Source organism: Anarrhichthys ocellatus, unplaced genomic scaffold (genome assembly GCF_004355925.1).
Source record: "Anarrhichthys ocellatus isolate YVR2014 unplaced genomic scaffold, GSC_Weel_1.0 scaffold16, whole genome shotgun sequence".
NCBI lineage: Eukaryota > Metazoa > Chordata > Actinopteri > Perciformes > Anarhichadidae > Anarrhichthys > Anarrhichthys ocellatus.
The window spans coordinates 3211766-3238358 of record NW_022280046.1 but is presented as its reverse complement, the minus strand read 5'-3'; the positions used below and the strand labels follow the sequence as shown (position 1 = coordinate 3238358).

The 26593-nt window shown below is 41.4% G+C and overlaps 1 protein-coding gene across 7 annotated transcripts in view; it reads right to left on the bottom strand.

Moving 5' to 3' along the window:
• The window catches only part of ank1b (ankyrin 1, erythrocytic b), a 65863-nt gene that overhangs the window by 37632 nt on the left and 1638 nt on the right, over positions 1–26593 (bottom strand). The window lies entirely within an intron of this gene.

Sequence of the window (26593 nt, the reverse complement as noted above, 5' to 3'; positions counted from 1 at the left end):
CTAATCAGTGAAATCATTTTTTAACATGCACATAATACAATATTAGCATATATTCCATATTTCATGACAATAGAACTTCATCTTTCAATCTCCATGTGGTATGTATCAAATCTATACGCGCACATGGAGGGAATATAGATACCTATGTATAATACTTTTTTAATCCCCACTTTGTCGAAGAGAATCACAATGAAATGCATAGTTGTCTTTGTGTTACGATCCTGTTCACCTTGTGCCTTGAGGGTGGCTAACCGACACAGATCTGATTGAACATCCTCACAAAGAAACACAGACTCATAAGCTTTATGCTGAGCCAAAAATAATCATGTAGACATGAAAAAAAGGCCAGAAGAGGGGAGAGACTTCAGATGCTAATATACCGAGGCAGGGAATATTGAGGCCAAACTACAACATCCCCATACACGTGTGGAAATTGAAAGGAAAAAAAGGTTGACACCATCGATTTCAGGTTCATAAGTGGTATCCGTGCCCTGCGATATTCCACATCTACATTTTGCACACAAAGCATACAGACGCACACAGTGTGAAACAGACCCATTTGTGCACACACACATGTGATGAAACACACACTAAATGGTCTGGCACAAATGACAGAAGCACAGGTTGACCGAAAACAATTTCACACGATGACTAACACCTCATTCCGTCTAAAAAAAAATAAACATATGGCACTGAGGCGCACACAACATTGGGTGATTATATCAAAATATAAGCTGTTAAATAAGCTGTTGTTGGTGTATTTATTTATTTTTTTACATTTGTATGACTCATTTAATGATGCGATAATGTGGAATAAGTGTTCATCAACATTGGAATATTGAAGGACTCATTTTATTGTCTTGGCTGTAGGCTAGTTGCACTGTTTTCTATGATAAGCAGTCGGGGAGACATTCAATCTCTGAGCATCACAAACTCTCTGTCATTAAAGCGTTTTGGTGGTTCTCTCTACTGTGGGTCTTCTCTGATCAACGTCATTTGCAGAACATTGGATACATGTACTTATTGTAGCGACAGCTGCTGTCACCTCTGATTGTCAAAATGAGTCCTTGTGTCCCTTCAAGTTGAAACTTCTTCTTCCGTTCGACCTGCATCTCATCTCCTTCGCACTATAACTTCAAAGGCGCTTGTAGAATTACATACTACTACTATTACTATACTGTATTACTACTGTTGGCACAGACAGAGGATATGTTTAAGTCTATGTTTACTAAGCGAGACCTTTAATTATTCATTTTATCTTGTATCAAATTTGCAGAAAGAGAAGAGGCTCAGTATGAAGGTATGCTTAAAAATACAGACAAGCATTACACTATTGTATGCATTCTACTGACTTAGTGATATTGGTTTGTACCATTTTATCATAATAGCAGTAATAACTGTATCTTTTGTGAAACTCTCTCGTTAATTTCTTCATAATTCTCATTGTTTATGTCAAGAACGGTTGTGGTTAATAAGATGCAGGAGCGTTTTGACACATCTTCATCACAGCATCGCTCGCATCCGCATTGTTATAGTATTTGTAAAATGCACCCAAGAGAATAGTCAATCCTCATATCTAACCAACAAATGATGAGTAATGATTTGCATGCCACACAAATGCAACGTGGGCCAAAAAAATGCATGTATTTACATCGTAATATTTGAGTACTTTAATTTAGCTAAGGGACCTTTGAATTATAAACAATCAATTTATTACTACTAAAGCCTATTCCTAAGTGTGTCTATGTCTGCCGTCTGTAGTGCTGAAAACACAACACGTCGGTTTGTAAATGTGAGTGTGTGTAGGAAGTTCAACACTGATGTTTTCACAGTCTAACATCATTAATTAGAAGGCAGCAAACAGGAGCGAGATGCAGACAGGAGGGGAGAGGGAAATAAAACCCCCCAAAGAAACGAGAGAGAGAAGTAAAAATATCTTTATTATCCTTAAAAACATCTTCCGATTCATCTCTACAGAGAGATCTAGCTAGTAGAGTAGGTACAGTCTGCATGGTGCATGAACTGACACAGCATATTTTGGGTGTATCGTGACGCATCCTGGTGGACAGTCAAGTGTAGATGAAAAAAAAAAATGGTGGTTGTTTCTCATTGTGAGCATTAACACAAAATTCATTCATATAATGCTAAACATGCACATGAAGAAAATCACCTTACAAACACACAAGCACACGCACGCACGTGCGCACTTCGAAGCCAAAAATAGCTGCATGGACGCCACAGTATGTTCATGTTGGCACTAACAGGGAGGGAGATGGATCACAATAATGAACCCTCATGGGTTTAAACAAAGACCCACTTCTACCACAAAGAGGGAGATTCTCGAGCGACCTCACACAAACACACATACGATGCAGAGTCGCACAGCAGAGGGTGGATTTACGCACAAAGCACAATGATTTGCAGGCTCTGACAGCAGCAAGCGGCGTAGTAGAAGCCTTGCAGGCCCCTGCTGTCAAGTCGATCTCACAGTGAGCACAAACATAATTAACTCATCTAGCAAGCCATTTCTGGATTTTTCAGTACCCGCATTGCTTTTTATCATAGGATGTTCTAGTGGGACATCAACCTTAAAGACTGGAAGTGTTAATGACATCGTCCAGCACAGATGCAAAGAGAAAGGAACCTCTAAACCTGCTGAAACCCGCACAGTGCAGCATTGGAACACAGAATCTATCACTTTTGATATCACTGGTACCGTCTCTTGTTTCCCACTTGGTTCCGCATCTCTTCAAGCCGTTCCCCAATTCCTTGTTAGGCCTCTAACTATAAATCATTGCCTTGGCAGGAAGGCCGGGAGTTCATGAAAAAAGGGCGTTCAGTATAATCACGATGAAACATCGGATCTGGACCATTGGTGACGCTCACCGTAGCTATTTTTCACACACTACACCTTCTGCCCTGAGACCTTCAGGTAAGGAAGTGGAAGGACGTCAGCCTCCAGAGATAAATCCCACAACAGTCAGAAATAAATTGCCTCATTCTGACCTGTGAACTTTAAAACTTTCATCAGACACTAATCAGCGGTGGCAGAGAAATGATACAGAAAAAAAAAGCAATAAGCAGTGAACTTCCTGAGTTACTGTTGCCATTGTGACAAACTTAGTGTCATTCAAATCTGATAATTGGTATTTAACATAATACTTGTGACAAACATCGAACATCAAAGACTGCTTTGTTGAGTTCTTTTATCTGCCAGACATATTTGACATTGTGATTGGTAATATATATGTCAATCTGAGGGATTTTAGAACAAAGTCAAGTATGTAAACCATTTGTGCATAAGATACTTAATTAGGTTAAAGAGATGCAACATGATAAATGATAGTATCCTCAATCCATAAATGAGGTTGTCATGATTTTATGTCACAGCCCAGGAAAGTGGAGATAATTTTAACAGCGAGTCTATGCCTGGCAAGATGAAGTCATAGCCCCGAGAATGAAAAATCAATGAGTCCAGAAAGCTCCACAGAGTGGGAGTTGATCCAGTATTGATGGACGGATGGCAAGAGCGTATACGAGCGTAAGATGGTGCTCCACGAACACACGGGTAGAAGCACACCACCAAGACAAATTCAAAATGAAAAGAATGCATTTGATAGTCACGACCATTATTTTATCTTATTGTCATGCAAATCTAAGCGTCAAGACTCCCTTAAAAATAATTGGCTTGTTCAGAGAGGCGTATTAAAGCGGTGTGGCTTCTCGAAGCTCTAACAAACAGTTAGACGTCACAGATGAGCTTCCATGCAAGTTAACCAACTGCACCAGAGCTTTCTAATAGGAGAGGTTCATTAAGATGTTCGATGTTGTGTAGTGTGGTTGGATACAAACTATCCCACTTTTCCCACAGAGCAGTAGTATATATGTACAGTACAGACTGCACAATCATGTACTCATGTCAATACAAAACCACAATCATAATCACAATCCAGATCAAATCAAGACTCCAGGTGATAATAGCTAATAGATGAGTAGAGTTGTCTGAGAGTAAAACTAACACTGGCCAGTAGACCAGTCTAACATATCTTGGTCCAATCAGATCCATTTCCATCATGGGCTGCTCATCTGAAGCTTATAGGCTATAGCTGCTCTTTATCTTAAAAATAAAGACAAGCATTGAGGACTGAATAGATAATTAGATGATTTGTTGAGGTAAATATATTCCGCAGAGCACCAGAACCCCTTTTCCCTGAAACAGTGACGAGACACATCAAAACGAGGATCTTCTTGTTGTCTTCTCTATCCCGGTGCTAAAACAGAGCATCTGAAATATTTATAACCTCTGTCAGGCCACTGCTTCTGCAACCCATTACAATCAAAGCCTGCTTTTCTATATATGGTTGGATGTTACTTTTATATATATATATATATATAAAAGGAACATCTAACACACACACACACACATGCTGATAATTGGGAAATTATATGATGTGCAGGTTTAGATTCCATTAAGTCTGGGACACACATATAATGTAATACAATACTAGCAGCACACACACAAATGTCTACACACTTACAATACTCCTGCTTTTATCTTAATGATGGCATTCAGGGATAACAATGTGACACAGAATGCAGATTTATGGTCTCAACAATGACTTTACGACGACAGGAGAGCAACTTGAAATGATTTCATGTGTCAGAAAGCTTACAAAGATGACGAGAATAATCACTATGGAAACAGAAGCAGGTATTGAAACTTCCAACAATCATCACCTCTTTCAGTGTCAAGCAGCCCAAAAGAAGCATTGTTACATCCTCCTCTAAAATACATAATTCACTATTCTTCCATTTAACTTTCTAGTCCAAACCCTTCCACTGTCTCTTGAGAATAATCCACCAGACTGCAGATGTGCCGTAACACATTTCTGTCTTTTTACCAAGTGACTTCTTTGCATTCAAGATTTGACCAGGTGACATGGGCCTGGACACCCCCCCCCCCCCCCGCCTCTCTATGATTTCAAGGTCCTGTTTCTGCCAACAGCACAGAAAGGAAGGGAGACACGAGAGAGAGAGAGAGAGAGAGAGAGAGAGAGGCACAATAAAGAAATGTGACACAGGGTGAGGCAGCCCTGAACTTCTCAATTCACGAGAACGTCTTCATTTGCTCAGCTACACATCACATCCACTCATTTCTCGTCATTACTCCTTTGACCTCTCTCTCACTCCTTCACCCTCGCGCATCTCTCGCAGCATGGTGCAACCCCCCTCTCTCTTTCTCTCCCTCAACCTGCCATCCTCTCTCTCCTTTCATAACCTTTCAATATGTATGAGCACTGCAGAAATACTACTGGCAAAGCATGCTGGGTAGAGCTGTCCCTCAGAGTCTCTTGCTGACGTCATCAGTCTGTGCTGACATGCTGGGCTCCCCGACCCGTCTCAGTATGCAAACTAAAAGTCCAGTGCCCTGCCAACTAGTATCTGAAAATGCATTTGGATAACATAGAGGAAGTGTTATATCTCCAGATGTGACATAATGGCAACATTGCAGAGAAAATACATGAAGAGCTTTAGTTACTGTCAAAGTGTTCCATAATTCTGAAGGATTCACAATAATATTATCAAAAAGTGGTTTTGTTGCCTAAACCTTAACCTTTCCGTGAAGATGGAGGTTTATTTTTTTAAAGACACTGTGCATGTAACGAGTGGAAACTGACAAGCCGTCTCTGACATGACCAAAACTGACGCTAGATGGGTACCTAGAGCGTCATAGTTTGAAGCTTGGGGCCACTGACCAAGAGCGGGTATTTGACGAGTTGGGAGTGAGAATGTGTGGTTCCCAGTGATCCAGCAAGCACAACACCAGAGCCTGGAATTGGAGCACCTAATTGGAATATATTTGTTGAGAATGTTGACTGCTTTTTCTGCTATGACATTAAAAAATATCTGCTAGGAAAAATGTCTATAATCCTAGTGAAGGAACATTGTATCATTAGAATAATTGGCCATCAAACAAATGCCTTTATGACTGGAGATAACACTATGACCTTTCTCTTTTTGTAAAAACACTCACTCAGCACTGCTGCATCATTTTTTTGTTGAAGAAGCACATTTACATGAACCACAGCATGTAATCTGGAACATTTTTTTCGGCGAGGAATATTTTTTCCTAAGTGCCTGTGCGGTCCTCTTTATTTCCATTTCATGTGATAAGAGGCTTGGGGCTGATTGGCTGAAGCCACATTAACTTTACTTGGAGTGGAGCTGTCCTGTGATTGCCCAATCAATGTTAAGAGGTAAGCGCTATAAATTCAGCACCACAGATTTCAGCTGTGTCTGATCATCCAGGACCTGATGTGACTGACCTCAAATGTGTGCGTGCTGGCACAAGGAAGGTGTGTGCCTCTCACTTTTAATAGTTTTTAAGGTGCAAGATCCCAGATTGATTGAAGATCCATTGCCTTTCAGCAGCTCTCAACATGTCGACTGCGTGCCAGCGTGTCGCTAACGGGGCTCACAGCGCTACCAGTGCAAACAATGGCAAAAATGCTGACAGAGCTAACGGAAATTGTGGTATGAATAATTGTTGCTAAAAATAAGATTTATAAACAATACCAGACAAAAGATTTTGAAAATAAACCATTAGGGATGCACAGTGATGTCAGCATTTCATTGGAATCGGCAGATAAAAGCTTTGAAAAGGAAATGTCGACATTAGCCAGAAATCAACATTTCCTCCGATATGACAGGCAAATGATATGACGTGCATTGTTGAAACAGAGCAGCTAACAAGCTACGGTTCTGACAAGCGAAGCCAATGTGGAAGTGTCTTAAAACTTGCATTCTCTCTACTGGCCAGCAGGGGGGGGGGGGACTTCTCTGGTTGCATAAAGAAGTCAGATTGTATAGAAGTCTATGAGAAAATGACCCTTCTTCTCACTTAATTTATCACCTCAGTAAACACGGCACACATGAGTTTATGGTCTCAATCGCTAGTTTTAAGTCTTCTTCACTACAGCATGATGTTCATTTAGTAAATTATGATCCATTTAGAGTCAAATAGACCATAAAGCGGAGTATGCTTAACGACAGCTAAAAATATGGTCACTTCCGTTCACTGGTTGCGAAAAGCCAAGATGGCGACGGCCAAATCGGCAAACTCAAGGCTTCAAAACGGCAGTCCACAAACACAATGGATGACGTCACGATGACTACGTCCCCTTCTTATATACAGTTTATGGTAGAGAGAGCAAGAAGTTAGCGGACTGCTGAGTGTTTCAATGCTCTCTCTCTGCTTTGCAAAATCCCCATGTTGTTGCAAAGCCCCGCTATCAGTGAAACACCGAGATCAAAGGTGAGGTGACAGTAAATGACACGGTAAAGACTCTCACGCTGAGCTTAAATTAAACAAGTGCATACACATTTTGCTTCTTTCTTTCAGGAGGGGCGGTGGGTTCCCCCAAGGCAATGGTGGAGAAAAAACTGTGTACCTCAGTTGAAGTATTTTAAACTTTTTTTGCCCAGTGATTGTGTTCATTTTAAAAAAATATATATTTTTCGTCTGCATAGCATCTGCCAATAGGCCATCACCATAATATCATCAGGCATAATAATATGTAAATTACGTTCCAGGAGAGACCAGATTGAGACTTCTCTGCAATTAGTTGTAAAACAAATGTGTGTTTTTCGGTATCAGCACCAGCCAAAATGAGTTGGAAAATATCTGCATAACAGATATCGGCACAAATCCAATAACCTGCATCCTTACAAACCGTGCACTTAAAAGAATACAAATAATATGTTCAGTGCAATGTGAGTAAAGGGGCATTTTTAAAGGGTTAAAGTCGTTCATGAAAGGAGAAGATAGCAGCAAACTGGTAACTCATAAATGGTGCATTAAGACACTCAAATTCTGCAAAGAAGGAAGAAGGGGATAGACACGGAAGCAGGGAGCCACTATGTCTGACAGCCATGTGTGCATAACTAATGCAAAGCACTCAGCTGCACTTGGTCAATGAACGCTGCACTATCTCCCATATGGCCGATATGCAATCACTATGACAGGGGGAAGCGGTCAGCGGAGGGAGGGGCAAGAGTGATGGATAGAAAAGGAGAAGAAAGACAGGAAGGGCATACAGGAGAGAGGGGGCGTCTGATAGCGTTCAACCAAATAACGGAAGGTGTAGAGGACATAGAGGGTGATATAATGAATGAGTAAGAGGAAAAAAAGGGGGGTAGGGAGGAGTGTGGAGGAGCTTAGAGGAGAAGAAGGAAATAGGAAGAACAGGTGAAAAGGACTGAATGTCTTTAAATTGAAGCCGATCATTTTGAAAATGCTGTTTACACGAAAAAGGAGTTTATTAGGTTGTTTTTGCAAGTCAAACCTGAAAACATAGCAGACACCTGAGATCACATAAGAATACCATGGCATGTTAGATCATAGCCTCAGACTATTTTCCAACTTCTCAGCTTCAGGAGTTACATTGTTGAATATGCTGGCGTCAGTGTGGTTGAAAAGCAATAGCAGCAACAAATACGCTAGTGTGGACATGACTTTTACAGTGAAATAGAGAAGCGGAGGTCAGGTGTAAGTGAGAAGGATGGAGAGAGGAGGGGTGAAAGCCAACCGCGAGAGAAGGCATGTGTTAAAGCAACGTATCTGTGTGTGTGTGTGTGTGTGATGGGAGAGATAATCTCCAACTGGGAGATTTTATTTTTACTTGTAATTCCTCCAAGAGGAGGAGGTCAGAGGTCACGGTCGGACACAGAGCAACACCTCTGGGGCCTGTGGAGATGTGTTGTCTTGAAGCTAGGTCAGTGATCCCTGATAAGAGGGGACGAAGGGAGGTTTGCGTAGTCACTACACCTCTCTGCTACCCCAGTTTAAACTCAACGAGTCAGCACGTTCCCCCCTGATAAAATCTGTCAAAGCAATGATTCAGCCTTTTAATATGGCCTGTGTATCAATCTATATGTCCACCCCATTGACCAAATATAAATCGGTATTTGCAGTACAGTCTATGGCAGTGTTTCCCAAACTCTTTCTCTGGATTCGCTTTTTGAAAATGACAAACACTTGCTCCTATCAACATCACCTTATTATGTTATCTTGAATAGGTTAACCAGCCATTTCAAAGAGATATCTGATACAACTATGGTCCATTCATCCATCTATCAGTTGGTGAGTATTGGTTGTTTGGATGGGGATTTAGGAACCATGCCATCAATAATGAAATTCCCATCATACAAGCTACTTCTTTCTTTTTCTGGCTGACAAAAACACTGAATAAATAGACACACAATTTACGTACACAGAAATTCTCTCTTTCTCACACACAGTTAAAATCACTCCCACCCTCTGCATTGCTGTCTCAGTAGACAACGGTTGTAACACTTCCTGTTTCAGCACTGTCAGTTTATCACTTCACCCTCCCCCATCCATCTGTCATCTGTTCATTTGGAGGTGATCTCAGTCTAAGACTGAGGTCATTGCCATTACCTTTGTTGCATCCAGTCTGAGGATATTTCACTGTGCGTTGGAAAAATCTTACGTATTCTATCTGGTGGTTTTACTTCTGCAAAAGCCTACTTGTGTGCACAACATTTTAGTGACCAACTAGTGGCAATATACCAAAAAATGCTTACTGCACAATAACAGAGATATGTATATGGCATACTAGGATCACTTTTAAAAAGCTCAGTGGGCAAGGAGTTTATTGTTCTTATACAGTGATCATTAATTATGTTCCTCTATTACTGTATGAACTGACATTAAATGTAATACATATCGTGCCTGTGAAGAGCGTTGTTAAAACATACATCTGTAAACTTTATGTAGAACCCTTGAGACCTAAAAAAGTATGATGCACTCAGCTTGACTGATCATAGATATATCTCTGTACGTCTGGCAAATAAAAGAGATCAAGCCATGTTTTGTAAATAACTACAGTAGTATTCATCCTTTTTTAGCCTGTATGCTAATCACTACTGGGTCACAATGAACGTTAATTTGTTTTCATGCAATAAAATAGAACATTTGACATAGAAAAATGCCTAATTGTGCAGGGGCATAACTAAATAAAGAAAATATTTCATCTCAAGTGAAATAAAGTATAGATACCAACAAGTAAGTTGACCACAAAACTCATCAGTCACAGTAAGATCACTGCAGTATGACTCAGTAGTTGAAGGCACAGTTGGACGTTAGATGACAGAGTATCTGTGATCGTGGCCTGGGAGGAGGAGATAGATGGGCCGGGGGGTGTCGGTGGGGGGGGGGTCAGGAGCTGCTGCCCTATCGTGACGTTGACTGACTGACTACCAAATCACCCGTGTCATGAATCAGGGCTGTAGAGGGCTCTGGATCTGACACACACTAACTCACAAGAGCACGCTGACAGGCGCAAGACACATCGAAACGCACACTCTCGACCTGCATGTGAATGCTGGTGCACCCCAAAAAAAAAAAAAAAAGCCAGATTTTAAAGATGTACACAAACACACGGACCTGTGCGCTCAATTCATGTGCAGGCGTGTCGGCGTTGGCATGCACCGTGACACCATGCTAAGCCGTGCTGCAAAACAGGCGGTGGCGGAAGCCGACATATGCTCCTCACGGCAGGATGTAAAGACTCCAGCAAACGCGAGGAGGCACGAGTCAGCTGACAATCAAGTCACAGGGCCTCCACGCGGACGGTGGTCGTGACCTCGCTCCTACCCACACAGTTTACTCAAAGTGTCGTTCGTGAGTACATGTTTTTCCTTCCCCCATATCGCTCACTCTCTTTCTCAGCAACGATCCGGGAGGACGGATCGACACGATGACGGAAGACTGCTGAACATCAAACCAGAGCTGTTTTCTGCATTTGTCTTCTGTCTTTGTGACAGTGACAGCTAGTGTAAATCACATATGCTGTGAAAAATAGACGTGCATGTCACACACACCACACACCAGGAAAGGTGCAGTCCTTTGTTTGATCATTTACCCATTTGTGTTCTCATCACATGCAGTTGAACACGTTCAGAGATAAACACAAATATGAACTTTCACTGGAAACATATGCAAATAACGTGCACCTAATTGCTTCGATATTTTCCAGAGTTGAAAAATCTTGACTGCGCAACATATCGTATGTCAGAGAGGAAGAAGCTGAGGAAACAGAGGGGTCATTTTTGCTTTTCGAGCACCAGTGTGAGAAGTGTTAATATACGCAATATGAATTAGCCGTGTTTACTGTATATCCATGTGTTTGCATATCTGTGCAAACATGTGGCAGCTGCATGTTGTGCGTGCCCCGCTGTGCATGTCTGTGTCAGTGACAGCGGGTCATCTCTAATCACCCAGTGGGTGCAGAGTCATAGCAGTAAGCCTCGTGCTGAGAGAGGGAGGGGTGCTCCATCTGCACGATGGAGGAAAAGTCACAAAGGACGAATGCGAGATGAACTAGAAGACAAGATCGCAGGAGGGCCATGGCTACCTCCTATTGTGATTGTGATTTCACAAACTACCACTATGACTACTGCTTCTAAAAAATATCAATGACACAGCAATAGGGTTAGGAAAAGTAGTGTGAAGTCCTTAAAGCACTGTGGACCAAAAATGCCCCGTTTTAAAACAAGCTGTCAAATCTGGTACTTTGGTATTTTAAAGGTTGTGACATGAAGTGAAGATAACATGCAATTAAAGTACATATGTTGTTAAGAAACATAATAACATCACAAGCAGAACCACACGAATGGCAAATCATCTCAACCTGCCACCGTAGGAGAAAATGGTATTATCCTCAGCCGCAAATTGCTGCGGCTGGTCTGATAGATTTCACGGGATGGTGACCGCACCCCGAGGCCGGTCGATAGAGGCAACTCCTTATGATTCAGCACTCTGTGCAGGTACACAATGGACGTTTTAAGCCGACGAGGAGCTATTCATCAATGGGACAAACTCCTGATAGCAGGGTCAGGCCTTGAAGGTCCAGCAGGGGTTAACGCATAGCCTGTCCATTTAAAGCCGCAGCGAGTGGCTTGTCCCCAGAGGCCAGCCAACTACAATTTTCCATATAGTCTAGATTACAGAAGCGAGTCACAGAGAGACACAGAGAGAGAGACAAGATGAGTGAAGCCGAATCTTAACTCGTTAACATTAAAAAAAGGGCCTGTGGGCCAAAGCAGACACTAAAACCATCACATTGACACTGACACACACACAATTTTGAGACTATTAAATCAACAAGGGCGCCTGGAATAATCCATCTCTCACAACAAGCAAAATATACAAAGAGTAAAAATAATTTATCTCCAAAACACCAGCTTTTTATTTTCACCGATGCCTGAATCCTAAATCCGAAAGAGAACCCACTGTTCCCCTCAGCGTAAGGATCAATACATTCACCAACATGCATCATCAGGCTTTGTCGGAAACACAAGCTGGCGAACAAGGATGAAAAGTGGGCAGCAGCATGTCTATAACACATGATGTCACAAAGAGAAGGCACTGAGCTGCTTCCGAAGCTCATGCTATAATAAACCCTATGCACCAGGGAGAGCTAAAAATATGGGCTAGACAAGCTGACACACTGCATTTGCAGAAAGCTGCACTTCGTTCGGAGCACCATCAGTCATCTTCATCAGCCGTGACAGCGTGTGGCTGGTATTGTTTTCACCTTGCGAGTCTGTGTGTGTGTGTGTCATCAAGGCAAAACGGGGTCCTGGAGACGCCCACTGAGGCGGGAACCACCACGGGATGCTATACTTTGCCGGGTGTTTATCTGACAAGTTTGAAGATGGGTGTGGTCCAAGGAAGGGCGCCAGATGTAGGGGGTTAGAATGAGGGGCCATTAGCCTTCTCTCTTTACCCCCCTGCCTGATTTGCAAGCTCTATTCATTATTGTGTTCATTGTTTCTCTGCTGCAAGACTATCATGGCTTCCAAAGGATAGGGCTTTAGAGTTGGAGCAAACACATACCACACAATTACCTCGCTTCGAGGACAATCTATGTATTAAGCATCCTCTTTCTAATTCATATTTCATGTCAGAGTGAAAAGGCCCCTAAAACCATGTTATAACCACGAGATGTGAGACACTCTGGGGAAATACCGCTGCAGCATCACGTATCAATTCCGTCAGATATTTCTTGAAATCAAGTCGTTTTTGAATCACAGATACAATAAAAATATCTACAATAACCGGAGGCAATATCTGCTGTTTCTATAGAATGTTTAGCAGTGAAGAAAATACTTTCAACCCTTTCTTACTGGGTCATTACAATGCCTGTTCTTGACCGCATTTATTATTTCATATGTTCAACTTGCATGGGAGAGGTTATAGTACTTTTACGGCAGAATGTGTGCACTTAGTGCCAGATACAAATATACAACAACTACAGACAGATTTGTAAACTGAGATAAAGATAACATGCTGTGCTTTTACAAAAAGAAGTTGTTTTTTCTCTTTTTCATGTGGGGGATGAAAATGATAGTGTAATGAATCACTTTAGACGCTTTACATGGATCAGTGAGCTTGGTGACTTGAATTCTGATGGAGAAGAAACCTCAATTTGCCAAGTCATAGGATTAAGGGGGTGTTTTTAGTATGTATGCTATGTGCATAATTGACAGTGGGTGTTTTGTCCTCTCGCCTTGGCCTTCCCCATGGGGCCACTGGTGCGGAGCCAGCAACACACCCTGTCACCCCGTCAGTCGCTCATCCCGCCTGAAAAAACAGCCGAGTCAGACTCTCTTCGTCATTACAATCTGGCCACGATCCACAAATATTTTTGCTTGTGTGTGTTTGTATGAGTCATAGATGTGAGATCAACAGTGCAAAAACTCAAGTGTGTGTATGAGGGAGAGAGGATGTAAGAATTCGAGACACACGCAACAAATCAATCAAGTCAGGCGTGCCAGTGATCCACTTGTGTCCTTCTGGCACAGAGAAACACAAAGTGTGGTACACAGTGATGCAGTAAGCCACTGCCTATTTTTGGCCATGTTGTTTTTTTGTGTCATGATAGCACTGAATAAGACAGTTTGAGTTAAATTAACTTCCATGTAATAAAAACACACTGTGAAAGGGTTAAAGTTCAATGACAAACATAAGGACGACGCCGAAACTGGACAACGCCGCGGTAGCAACCTGTCAATCACAAGGTAGCCACGCCCTAAAGCATAACCTGCTTTATTATCTATTATATTGTCAATGGGACCATCATCTACTAAATGAACATCATGCTGTATTGAAGAGGACTCGAAAGTAGCGATTGAGACCTTAAACTCATGTTTACAATGTTTACTTAAGTAATAAATCAAGTGAGAAGTAGTCATTTTCTCATAGACTTCTATACAATCAGACTACTTTTACCAACCAGAAGAGTCTCCCCCTGCTGGCCATTAGAAAGAATGCAGGTTTAAGGCACTCGCATCGACTTTACTCTACAGAGGTTGCCGCCTGCCACTAACCCTGCATCGTTATGCTACTTTTCCAAAGAACCATGTGAGAAGCTGTCATGATTGGATGAACCATCTGTCAATCAAATTCTTACTGAAGCCAGTCTGGAGAAGAGCATGGACATATTTCTTTCATCCAGAAATGCCTTAAGTGCCTTTCTGTACTTTTTATTCAATGAAGAAATATTCTTGAGTTCTGATACAATTGATGCTATTGCAGCATCTAAACTAACCTCTTTAGGAGCCGCCATTGTTGTCGGCAACCGGATGCCACTATGTATTGCCTCACACCTAAACCACGCCCATAGCTGCCAGTAGCACCTCACAGCACACTGACTGGTCCAGTGACTGGCTGGACAAGATGGATTTCCGTGTGATATGAGATCCCAGGATTCTCCTGTGACCTCGTGATCATCGTCACTGGCACTGCGCCATGCTGACTTTTGTAACAGAAGCTAACAAGTAGTAAATAGAGGAGAGGAGGCCAAGCCGAAGATTATTCTCCAGGGAAGACACAATACTCTGTATTATTCCTTTCGCCTGTATGTCATTAAGTACCTCATCGGCTCAGCAACTCTTTAAAAAAGAATGTAGAGCAGTGTAACATTTCCATCTGTTCCTGTGTTCCTGCTAACTGGATATCATCAAAATGCCAGAAAACATTTTGTGACTCACAGGCTGATTTGGCAAAACAGTGTTAACATTTTTTTTACGACACTCATCCTCTAACTCTGTGTCTCGACGGCTAATGGATGGTTGTCCTATGGATGATTTGTGCTACCTGATTGTTTGCCGGATTTGCCACACGACACAGAACACATTGCATAGCTTGCGCCTGACTAACTGCTGATAGATCGCTGAAAAACAGGGGAAAAGGAAATTGAGCATAAGAGAAACTCGCTATGATCTGCTTTGCTGTGTTGCGGAATGTTTTCATTCCCTGCCTGCTAACCCACATTCTTAGTTTGGCAAATAACAGGCATCAATGTCAGATCAATTAGCTGCGGTCAATAGCATCATGGCATTAGGGAAGCAAGGGGGGGGGGGGGATTAGAAGACAGCCTCTATCCCAAAAGGGAAAAGGGCTTTCCAGTGAGAAAACTCTCCATGTCAGTTAATGAGGCCCAATCTGCACACCAAGCAGCACATTAGTATTTTAGACTCATCCATACACATTTTCAGCCTTATGCATTGCTTGACTGCTCGACGGTGCGCGACATTAATAATAGACTATTAGAAGCTACAATGAGGGCAATTGCCAATGTGTATTAATTTCCTGGCTTTCGATTTTACAGCGGCCCGGGCTGACAAAGTAGTTCGCGGCCGACTCTGACACAGCAAACTACGGTGCCTGAATGCTGTCGGCAGTTTGTACCGACGTGTAAAGTGAGTCAGGGATTCCAAAGAGAAAGCCTTTAAATCGTTTTTGAATCCTGGGTATACAGACTTTTGACAATCTGTTGAGAGGAGGGCTACAACATGTGTATAGACTCTCTTCTTGCTTAGTACTCTAGCTCATGTAACAAATTAACTACTTGCATACATTGTTTACTGACTTTTCTGGGCTTTTTCTTTGCAGTCGTATATCATCCTGAACTCCGCTCCTTGGACATTTTCTGGAACTTTCACTTACTTTCCCTGGCCTTCATCAGCAGATTCAGTTTGCTCAGTACTGAGCATGTTGACAACAACCTAGTAGCCAACAGGAAACTTTCCAAATTTGAATAGCTGTAAATAGGATTATATGATGAACAATGGACACATAACACAGTAGTGACGCACAGTGGGTTAAATTGTGATAACTTGCACTAATGGCACAGCAGACTATTGGGGGCATAAGGGCCTTACAGTATCATTCATCACATCATTTATATAATACTGATTTGTTTATCATTTATTCTAATTTGTTTTCCCAAAAGTAATTGCTGCATTTATGTATTGTAGTGAACATTCTCTGGCCTCACGATTCAATTAAGATTCAGCTGTCAAGGATTCTCGATTAATCTCGACGCATCTCAATGGATCACATCCTCAATTTTCTGTATTACTGCACATGCCTACTTTTTCGTCAACTAATTCAAGCATTCAGAAAAAAAATGTAAACTCACTTTTCATTTTGAAAGTACCTTCAAAGATCTGACTTCAACAGCAACAGTATAAAAAATGCATATTTTTGATGACATTTTTCAAAGCCAGTGTCTGTGTGACCGACCTCAGTACCTATGCATTTCAAAAACAAAACATAAATCACTCTGCAGTGTGCTGTAATCTACAAAAAATAAGGTTTTTCCACATAGCAGCTCTCAGACAGGGCACTTCCTAAACTCCCTGTGGCATTTTACACTGCATAAATTAGCCTAGCAGCTAGCAGACTTTTCCTTACTCATAGCTCTTCTCCTCTTGCTTGAGTCATGCATCTCCCAACAGAACGACATGGGTGACGTTCAGCCTGCACGCTCGGTTTCTCAGCCCAACATTGCAGAAACAGAGCGGCCTATATTGGCAGCGAGAGCAACAAGCTAGCAGCCTGCTGAGTGTCGCCTCTCTGCTCAATGCACACAGTGTGGGCAAAGCTCCGCCCTCAGTGAAACACCGGCTGAAAGATGAGGAGAGATACTAGTGTGACAGTAAATAACAGCAAAACACAATAATGACTCACACTGAGATGAAATTAAACCAAAAGGGAACAACTTGGAGAAAAACACCTTAACCAAGTACCATGATAGCCTAAACGAAACCATAGAAGTGTAAGCATGCCTTAGCTGCTGCAAGCGTGTGTATTGTCAGAGCAGTTATTGTAGGAAAACAAATAACAGACAAAAAATGTCAGTGAACATTTCCCCGATGCGTTCAATAACAACATATTGCACCTTGCCAGGAATGTTAATTAACTACGTTTCCTCATTATGTTGATTTATAAACGTAATCCGGGTGACATTATGTTTCATTCAAAATGTGCAGTATTTGCTGTTGCTTATTAGTCGTATATAAACAAAATTTCACATATGATATTGGAGTTGTGATTATTTACTTCAACAGATAAACATGACAAACATAAAATTGACACAATAAGTCTTTTCAATAAATAATATAAGTCCTTCCCTCCTCCTACCATTAAAAATCAGTAGGACTAAATGTGATAAACACAAGAGGCATGGACAACAGGGAAACAGTTAATGAGACGGGACAAATGAAGGAGGTAAAAAAGAGAGAGAGAGAGAGAGAGAGAGAGGTGGGGGAGAAGGAAAAAAAGACAAGAGGGAAAGACGGCGGGAGTCAGAGAGATAAACTCTGCGTAGAGCAGGAATAAGCAAAGAGACAGAAAGATAGCTGGCGGAGGTAACGTGCTGAGGGCGTTGATGAGAGAACAAACAGTTGCTTCACTTTCCCCTCCGACCAGCTAGAGTTTAAAATTGTATTAGCGATGAAGTATTTATACACAAGTACAATGTGCATTTTCCAACTCGATGGCTCTGTACAGTCGACGGCAGAGGAGGAGAGTGCAGGGTAACACACAGCACTGTTGATTGGCTTTCTCTCTTTTTTTCAACATGTCATGGGCATAATGACTAATTCACAACCAACAACAGATCACACCCAAGGGAGGGGGGGGGGGGGGCAAGTAGCAGAGGGACTTTTAGAGTCGACTGAAACACCCAGTTCGGGTTCGCTGCTAGCCGTCTCCCCTTGCTGCCTTTGTGTTCCCAGCCATCAGTGAGTGCTGATGCGAGCTCTCTCGGATCAAAGAGTGTGAAGTGATACCAGTGAATGAATGGCAGCTGGTTTTGGCACAGAGGACTGGAAAACGAAGACGTTGGATTGTGGCATTTTCAGAAGTTACACAACTTGAAAACCAATGCTGTTCACGGTGCATATTGTTCTTTGACCCGATATTTGAATTTTAACTGAATGTGTGTGTATGTGTGTGTGTGCATAGATTGGTTACTGAATGATGAGCCTGAAGACAGAGGAGCCATTACATCTGCCATCCAGCAGCAATCCCAGTGACGCATGACACCCTTCTCATGGTACAGATTTGCACACACACACACACACACACACACACACACACACACACACACACACACACAAAACCAATTAAACCACCTACACACGTGCATGCCTCAATGGGTGAAATAAAGGTGACACTACTTGTCAAAGAGCACTTACTTCCATTGCATCAATTAATTAGTATTTTTTTCAATCATAGCTTTTTAAGCCCCGAACGTCATATTAACTGCAACATGAGGGACGTCTCAAATCCGTGAAGTCATATTTAAAAATGACACGGTATGACTTGTGTTGAGCATCCCTCCACAGATGTCTGACTTGCATCCTTGCTAAGTTCTCACTGCCTTTGTAAAGAAAAAAGCTAATAATCCTTAACATGTAGCCACCAACAACAGAATGTGTGCTAAGTGAATAAAAACTCACTGGAGAGACGAGTTGCTTTGAAAACAAATACAGGAAGTGAATTGAATCCACACCTCTGACACAGTCCCAACACAAGCTGAACAACACGATGTTCAAAGAGGTATTGTTTCTTGCAGGGCAATATATGAAATTGCATTATTGTAAGGGTGTGTCCATCCAAATTGTACTATTGGACATATTATTAGACTTTTGTTCGCTGCCTAGGATCAATCTCAAGTCAGTTTGGAATATGTGACACATACATAGTTGCACTACATTTTCAAACATTTAAAAAAATGTATACAATCATAACGACAATCAATGACAGGACGGATGTGGAACAAAAAATGAAAACATCTCACAGCATATTGTGACCACTAGGGCTGGGACGATTATGCTAATCTCCTATTTTGATACTTGGCTGCCGATTATAAATGTATTGTGATCCAATATTATGATTTATTATGACTTTTATTTCCTCGTTCTTAATTCTAGACCATGGGGAAAAGTTCTTCTACACTTCTACAGACTTTTACTTTGGAAATAAATACTAAATTGATAGAGCAAAAATATTTGACTTTCAGCATGTCTGTAGTCACAGATGTCCTGAAGTAAATTGTCAGGGACTACGGAGCAACGTGTTTTTTTCTTGAAACTAACATGTTGTCACCAAATTCAACAGTAAAAGCAGTAACATCCTTCCACCTCCGCATAAACTAAAATGAAGCAATTTCATTTGAATTCCATCAATTTAGGCATTAAAAAAATCAACGTTTCTTTTTAAATTGCAATACTTCTGTAACTCAATTTTTGATCCTTAGTATCCTGTATATGAAATCCTTAATTTTTGATCATGCATCATGTCTATTAGCCAGCACAAATAATGCAAAATGTGTTTAGGCCATCAGAGGAAAGTGATGGTGTCAGGGTGTGCCTGAGAGCGGCTGCTTCAGTGCATTAGTGGGTTCCTGCAGGCCACATGATCCATGTAGACCTTGAGGAGCACTAATTCCATTACATAATGCCCAGCTCCTGCTCTAAGTGTGTGTGTGTGTGTGTGTGTGTGTGTGTGTGTGTGTGCGTGTGTGTGTGTGGGTATGTGCGCTCTTTGTGGGCATATCAGTGTGTGTGGCATTGTGTGCCAGTCCGTATCACTTTCACTCTTCCTCTAATGATTCTTTGGAATTAACAGCCCTTAGTACTAGGTATATACTGTATGTAGGTCAATTGTGGGGCTGTAAAAGTGTGGTATATTTTAGATGTCCCTTTTCGATGTGAAATGGAGCAGCTTGGGATAAAACAATACCACAAATTGTGCAATCCTTGTATAATGACAATAATAAATCAGAAACAACTCTCTAGAAAAATCTGGAATACAACTGCTGTCTGACTCCTGTTTTTTTTATCGTCAGAGGCACTGTGAGTTGAAAAGAAACTCTGCATTCACATAAATCTGTGACCATGCACAGCAGTTTGAGACGGTGGCTGAAACGACAATTATTTGTTTCTCACTTCAGCATTTCCTGTCGATCTGTGCAGCAAGTTCTCCGTCTCATCGCCAACCGAGGCATTCTTCACCATCCCACCACGGTAACATCAGTCACTTCAGATCGCCTGCTTGCTGACCCCAGGGTCACAATACACTTTGTCAAAAGATTTACAGCTGTGTGCCAGGGCTCTACATTGGTTGGCCTTGCTAACAATGGTGATGGATTCTCTGACCAACAGGTACAGGCTGGTAGATGAGCTGTGGCAGTTGAGGAACTCAATGACTGCACGTTGATCTAATGGGCCATCGGCACCGTAAAACCTAAATTCTCTGAAGATCCTATTCAATAGAAATATTCAAACTTAATTCAATTATTTATAAAAAATAAAAAAAAAACACTGTAAGATTGTAGAATTGGGGCTTTGGGAATTGGGAACTTTGCTTTATTTGGTACAAATGTATTCATTTATTGTAGTTAGGATTACAAATTAGATTCGATTAGACAAGGATTTTATGCCAGATTTTCTTTTGTCCATACACTAAGAACACAAATGTACCAGAATTGCAGGTACAGAGACAGAAAGGGTACCAAAGTTTTGCATAAACGCAGCAAAATGACTTTCCTTCTATCTATCAAAGATGTCAGACAAGGCGCGCGTATCTAAAATCACTTTGATCTCCAGATCAAAAATGTGTGTCAAAGTCGAGCCCTAGATAAGCCCTCAGAGAGGTCTGATAAATATCGGCCATCGTGCTGCTATTCTGGAATCTTCCTGTGTTGTCGGATACAGTATCGGAGCAGGTGCTCAGCAAGCACACAGTAGTAGTGTGCAGATGGATGGGCAGCTCCTATATGCACCGTAATCCTAGGCTGGCCTGTGGCTGCTTTGGGGCTGGGCTGAGTGCCGCTTTGCTCTGGTTGACCTTGGCTCATCCGGCCCTCCCTTTCCTCAAAGAGGATGAAAAAATGCATCGGCCCAAACTATTACGCCACCTATTGCTGCTGTCCGCCCAAAGAAAACATGTGTTATCATGTCTTTTATCACGATGTTTTTGGGAATTTTTGAGTAAAAGCTTTCACCACAACCTGCACCACTTGACATTGTATTCAGTAAAACTCAACATGTAATGTTTAGCTGTACAATTCAACGTAACTGCTCTCATCCACCCTGCACGCAGATATTTTCAGAAAACAAGCTCTGATAAAGCCATCGCACACCTACCTGTCCAGCAGCAAATGACAGAAAGATTAAAAAAAATAGCAGCTATCTGGAGAAGAATATTTCACATTTAGCAAGCAGAAGACTAAAAAAAACATTTCTCAGGATTTGGTGGCGACCAAAACAAAGCTAAAAGGCCAGTGAAAATTTGAATTACATTTGAACATATGTTAGCCATTAAACACATCCAGTATGCGATTGTCACCTTCTTACAATCATTTTACTTAATCAATGATATAGGCCTATACACATCACTCATAAGTTAAGTCAACTTATAAAGGACCTTCCTCCTGGAAAAATACACTTATGAGTACATACAAACAGGCTCATGCACATCTATATACACAGATTTACAGTTGAACCGAAATAAAATGCACAAATTTGATGTGATACATTAGTCCCTTGGATTCTAGGACACATCCTTAAGAGCCCCTCTCTCGTGGGACCAAATAAACATCCTTCATTTCCTCCCCCTCACCACTCAAACACACAGCGAATCAAAGTATTCTTTTCAAACCACATCTTTCTTCGAATCTGGGACAGCACACAATACTGTATTTAAGCACAGTAGACTTGCAACCGACTGCAATATTTAGATACTGAGTTTAAAAAGAAAAGGAGCTGAAACTGTGAAAGACAGCAGCTGGGTAGAAAGTGATACAAGTCTTTTATCAGCGCGGCCCTGTGTACCCTAAAAAGCTGTCACATAGAAAATATATAAAGATTTCTAATGTGACTGAGGAGGACAATACTCTATGCTTCCAGGCTTCTTGTAGTTTTAAATTGTCTGACCTGAAGTAAATCAACTCAAATCTAAATGTTCATGCAGTTCACAGAGTAATGTGTCAGTCAGACTGTTTGGTTCTTCTGTAATAACACAAACTATCTAAATGATCTATCACTTTGCTTCCAAAGCTCTAATAACAGAAGATTAATTTGCCCCTTGTCTAAAACATAATTGGAATTATACAGTATATTCATGCAGATGATACCACTTTTAATTACCAAAGTTAGGCATTAATAAAAACGCCTGTCGTTGTACAATGTGTTGTTTTGTGTGAGGACAGAAGTGGGCAGAAAGGTAAAGAAAGAGAGAGACAGAAGAGGGTTTTTGGCTAATTAGGGTTGGGTATATCCATAAGGTTACATAAAAGTGGAATGATATACCCTGAAGCCCTGCTATTGCACTCGCACTCACACAAACAGCATGTGCCCCCCGCATGCACACATGAAAACGCGTATTGAGAACGCGAGCAAGCACGTACACGTGTGCACAAAAAGCGCACACTATCCATTAGCAGATCTTTGGAGCCATTGTAATAAGTGCAGGCCTGGAGGAAACAGGGAAATGTACGGGGCCACAGGAGCCTCACGCTGAGGCACGACAATAAAAGGTTCCATGTCCCAGATTAGTCCGCCCCATTGGTTACAGAGAACAGGAAGTAAACCCAAACAATCACGAGTGCAATTTGAAGATGAGCAAGTATTTTCATGTACTTCTTCATTCACATTAGACATTAGACGTAGTATATATTAACACAATCTATATTGCATCACGGCTGTGTTATTATTTGCCGGTAAAAAGCATTGACTATCGGTATGCAATTCAAATTGGCATGCCTGTTGCTGCAATTCACAAGACCAAATCTTCACAAGCATGAAGTCAACTTTAAATGAAGTTGTATTCATAGCAGATGTGTCAAACATTTATGATATCACTTTCTCCTTTTTATCGTGAGTTGGCCATCACTTCCGCCGTTTAAAATGATGAACGTTGCCTGCGGCAGATCAGCTGCCACTAATTAATGAGTTACTTGATAACAGGCAAAATCACATCTGTCTGTGATCTGGTTAAAGTGCTCTTTGACCGGCTGGTGTCCGTGTTCAGCCAAAAGATCGTTTGTGAGGAAAGAAGGTTCACTTCGTTCCACCGAGGCGCAACCGTGAAAGCTTCTGCCGTCGCGACAACTCCAAGAGAGAGATGCTTCTTCTCTCTAGCTGGCTGCGTCACGTCAAAAGCTGCATTCTGCAGTGATTTCATATCATATGAATCATTTGAGCTGATCAATTCAATAGTTTTCATTTCGGTAAATATAACAGATGCATCACATCACACTCGGTACCAGCAGCTACCCAACGCTCAGGACTCAGATCAGGATCAGGGCCAATAAAACTCGATCGGGACATCCTTAACTCATAGCAACATAAATCAGTGCCAGTCATCGGACTGTTGCGACCCGTGACTCGTAAACATACACCAGTGATCAATAATGTATCGGCAGAAAGTGACCCATGGTGGTCAGGCCAGTGAGGCAAAAATACTTACCGTCAATGCAACCAAGCATTGATCTGCATGACATACGGCCTTGATTCTGTGATGAGCAACAAATATTGCTCTTTTTTTTTTGTTCTGAGAAGGAAATATCAATGTATTTGCACACAAGTACATCCAGCGTTAGAAAGATAGGGAGAAACAGAAGTAGAGGACAAAGGTTGTTGATCTACTCCAAACCTACGACTCTGCAGTTGCATGGCACGCACCTTAACCGGCAGAGCTAGCAGATTGCCCCTGCACTTTCTTTTCGGATTCCCTAACTGCATTACAGTCCGGTCTATCCAGAGTTACGATGAGATCTCTGTTGGCACTTTAGTGGATGACCTTTGTGCAAAGGGAGGAGTAGGGAAGAGAGATACCATGCTGCCGAGTTTGATTTACATCGAATGGAGCTAATTAACATCCCCAGAACATTAAGACCCGCCTGGGCCTCATCTTTCCCTCTCCGGCTCTTTGACTCACTCCCTCACACTTTCTGGGTGCACAGCGACAATCAACTTTCGGAAGAAAGATAGATTCAGAGAGGGATACACAGAGAACAGAGGCACAAAGAGGCAAGGTTGATGATTGAGGTGAGAGTGAGGGAGAAAGGCCACTCAGACAGAAACAGTGAAGCAGAGATGGATTTAGTTTTTCCAACAAACTCTCTTATTGCTGCATCAAAGGTGCCTTAAGCTGTGGACACTGAACACTGTGAGTCTACATAATAACAATGATACAAATAGATGAGAGGTTTTGCTGATTTATACTTGAAAATCAAATGAGAACTGTACAGTACTGGATATAGCGGGAGCTAATTCGTTTTGGCCACTTGCATGGCCGTAAAGGGCACAAGGCAAACTGTTAAACACTTTTAATTCTTTATATTATTTTATGAACTGAGTAATTGTGCTTGGGTTTGCATATTCTACTCCAAAGTGAAGCCAAAGGAAAATAAGGCATCCGTGTTCAGCCAAAGATCGTCTTTGAGATGAGAGATGGAGAGTTGTTATGACCGTTAATGACATCTTGAATATAACAGCTTGATTGATTTTTGGACAGTAACATAAACGTAGGTAGGGAACATTAAGAGCGTGAAGATCAGTGCATGGCGGGCTGAGTGCAGTAAATCAAATTATACCAACCGAAGTGTAAAATAGCATTAATATTCTTGATTCCATTTGGCTTGGAGTGTCTGTCAGCTCAGTAGCCTAATCTTTCTTTATGACCAGTAACAGTGTTGGAAATCACCACATATCATATCATGTAATCGAGGTCGAGTTTAGTTATTTCTTATTTTATCATAAGCAGAAAGAGGCTAAACCTAGAACAAAAAAACTGGAATCAGGAATGAAATGCTTGTGTCTGGCTACTCAGGTAAATTAAATACATGACAAACATCAAAAGAAAAAATACATATATTGCCGTCGCAGTCTTGCTCACTGCCCTCAACGCAGAACTAGCTGCCTAGCTGCCTTCATTTAAATCTTGCACTGTTACCTGTATCCTGGTCGGTGTGCACCAACCACCACCACCACCATCGTCTGTCTGAGACGGATATAAATCTCTCAGGTGTTCCAAAACTCTACATTACCTTTCGCAAAGTTGTTATTACTGCCTAATCGTATTTACACTTCAAACTCTAGTCAACCTCAATCTAGTTGCCAAAAGCAAACTCTTCGTTAACCTTGGTACACAACAAACGGGGAAATGACAATATCAATCCATGCTTTGTACGTACCCTTAACAGTGATACCAATACTAGTAGAGTACTTCATATATATACCTTTTTTTCTACTTCAGTCGATAGCAATTATGTGAATGGAAGCATTCAGCAGAATAAAGAGCCACCACCATATTGACTTTTATCAGACGCCACAGGCATGTAGCCAGTAAATTTCTTTTTTCTAAATCTGGGGAAAAGAGAGATGAAACGCAGGTCTCCTTTGACTGGAGAAGTTTCCATACTACTCAGTACTCGGTTGTTCTAGTCGAGTACAGCCATAAATGTAATCCTATGTCTGATGGAGTTATGCAATCCTCATAAAAATTAGTGTCCATGCTTCATTTTTGTCCCATTTGAAGCAGTTGTTGTAAATGCTCTTCTATTAAACAAAGTTGGTTCATAAAAAAATCCCACTATTACACAACAAGGATTTGCTAATTATATCAGATTCTACATATTGTTCTATATGAAAAGTTATATTCAAATTGTATGATTGTACCAAGGATATTAGATTTTAAAAGAATGTCTGATCATAGTGCATGAGGGACATTAAATAGGCTCTATTTAGCTGACAAAATGCAGGAAACACAAGTGATTCTGTGTACAAATGTAAACCAGTAATACTGCCAAAAGCATTCTGCAAAGCCTGAGCAAACCACATCACGGTGGTGATGACAAATAATCTGTGTTATGTGGAAAGAATATTAAATACAGATGAGAGATTACACTCCACACCCGAGCTCTCTCTGCAGATTCCATTTAACAAAAAAGAAGTGTCCCTTCTTTCCTTTGTGTCGTTTGTGTCTCCGTATTTCAGACAAATACTTACATTCTCTTCATTTCACACACACAAACACATTTGTTTTAATCCATTCAACAAGTACCTAGGACATGTATCATTTCAGTGCCTCCAAGCATGAGTGCAAGGCGGCACAACCCCAATAAAACCTACACCCCAAAGGCACAACCAGAGTGGGAGAGTGCAGGGGAGAAGTGAGACAGAAGCGTGGATGAGAGAGAGAGAGAGA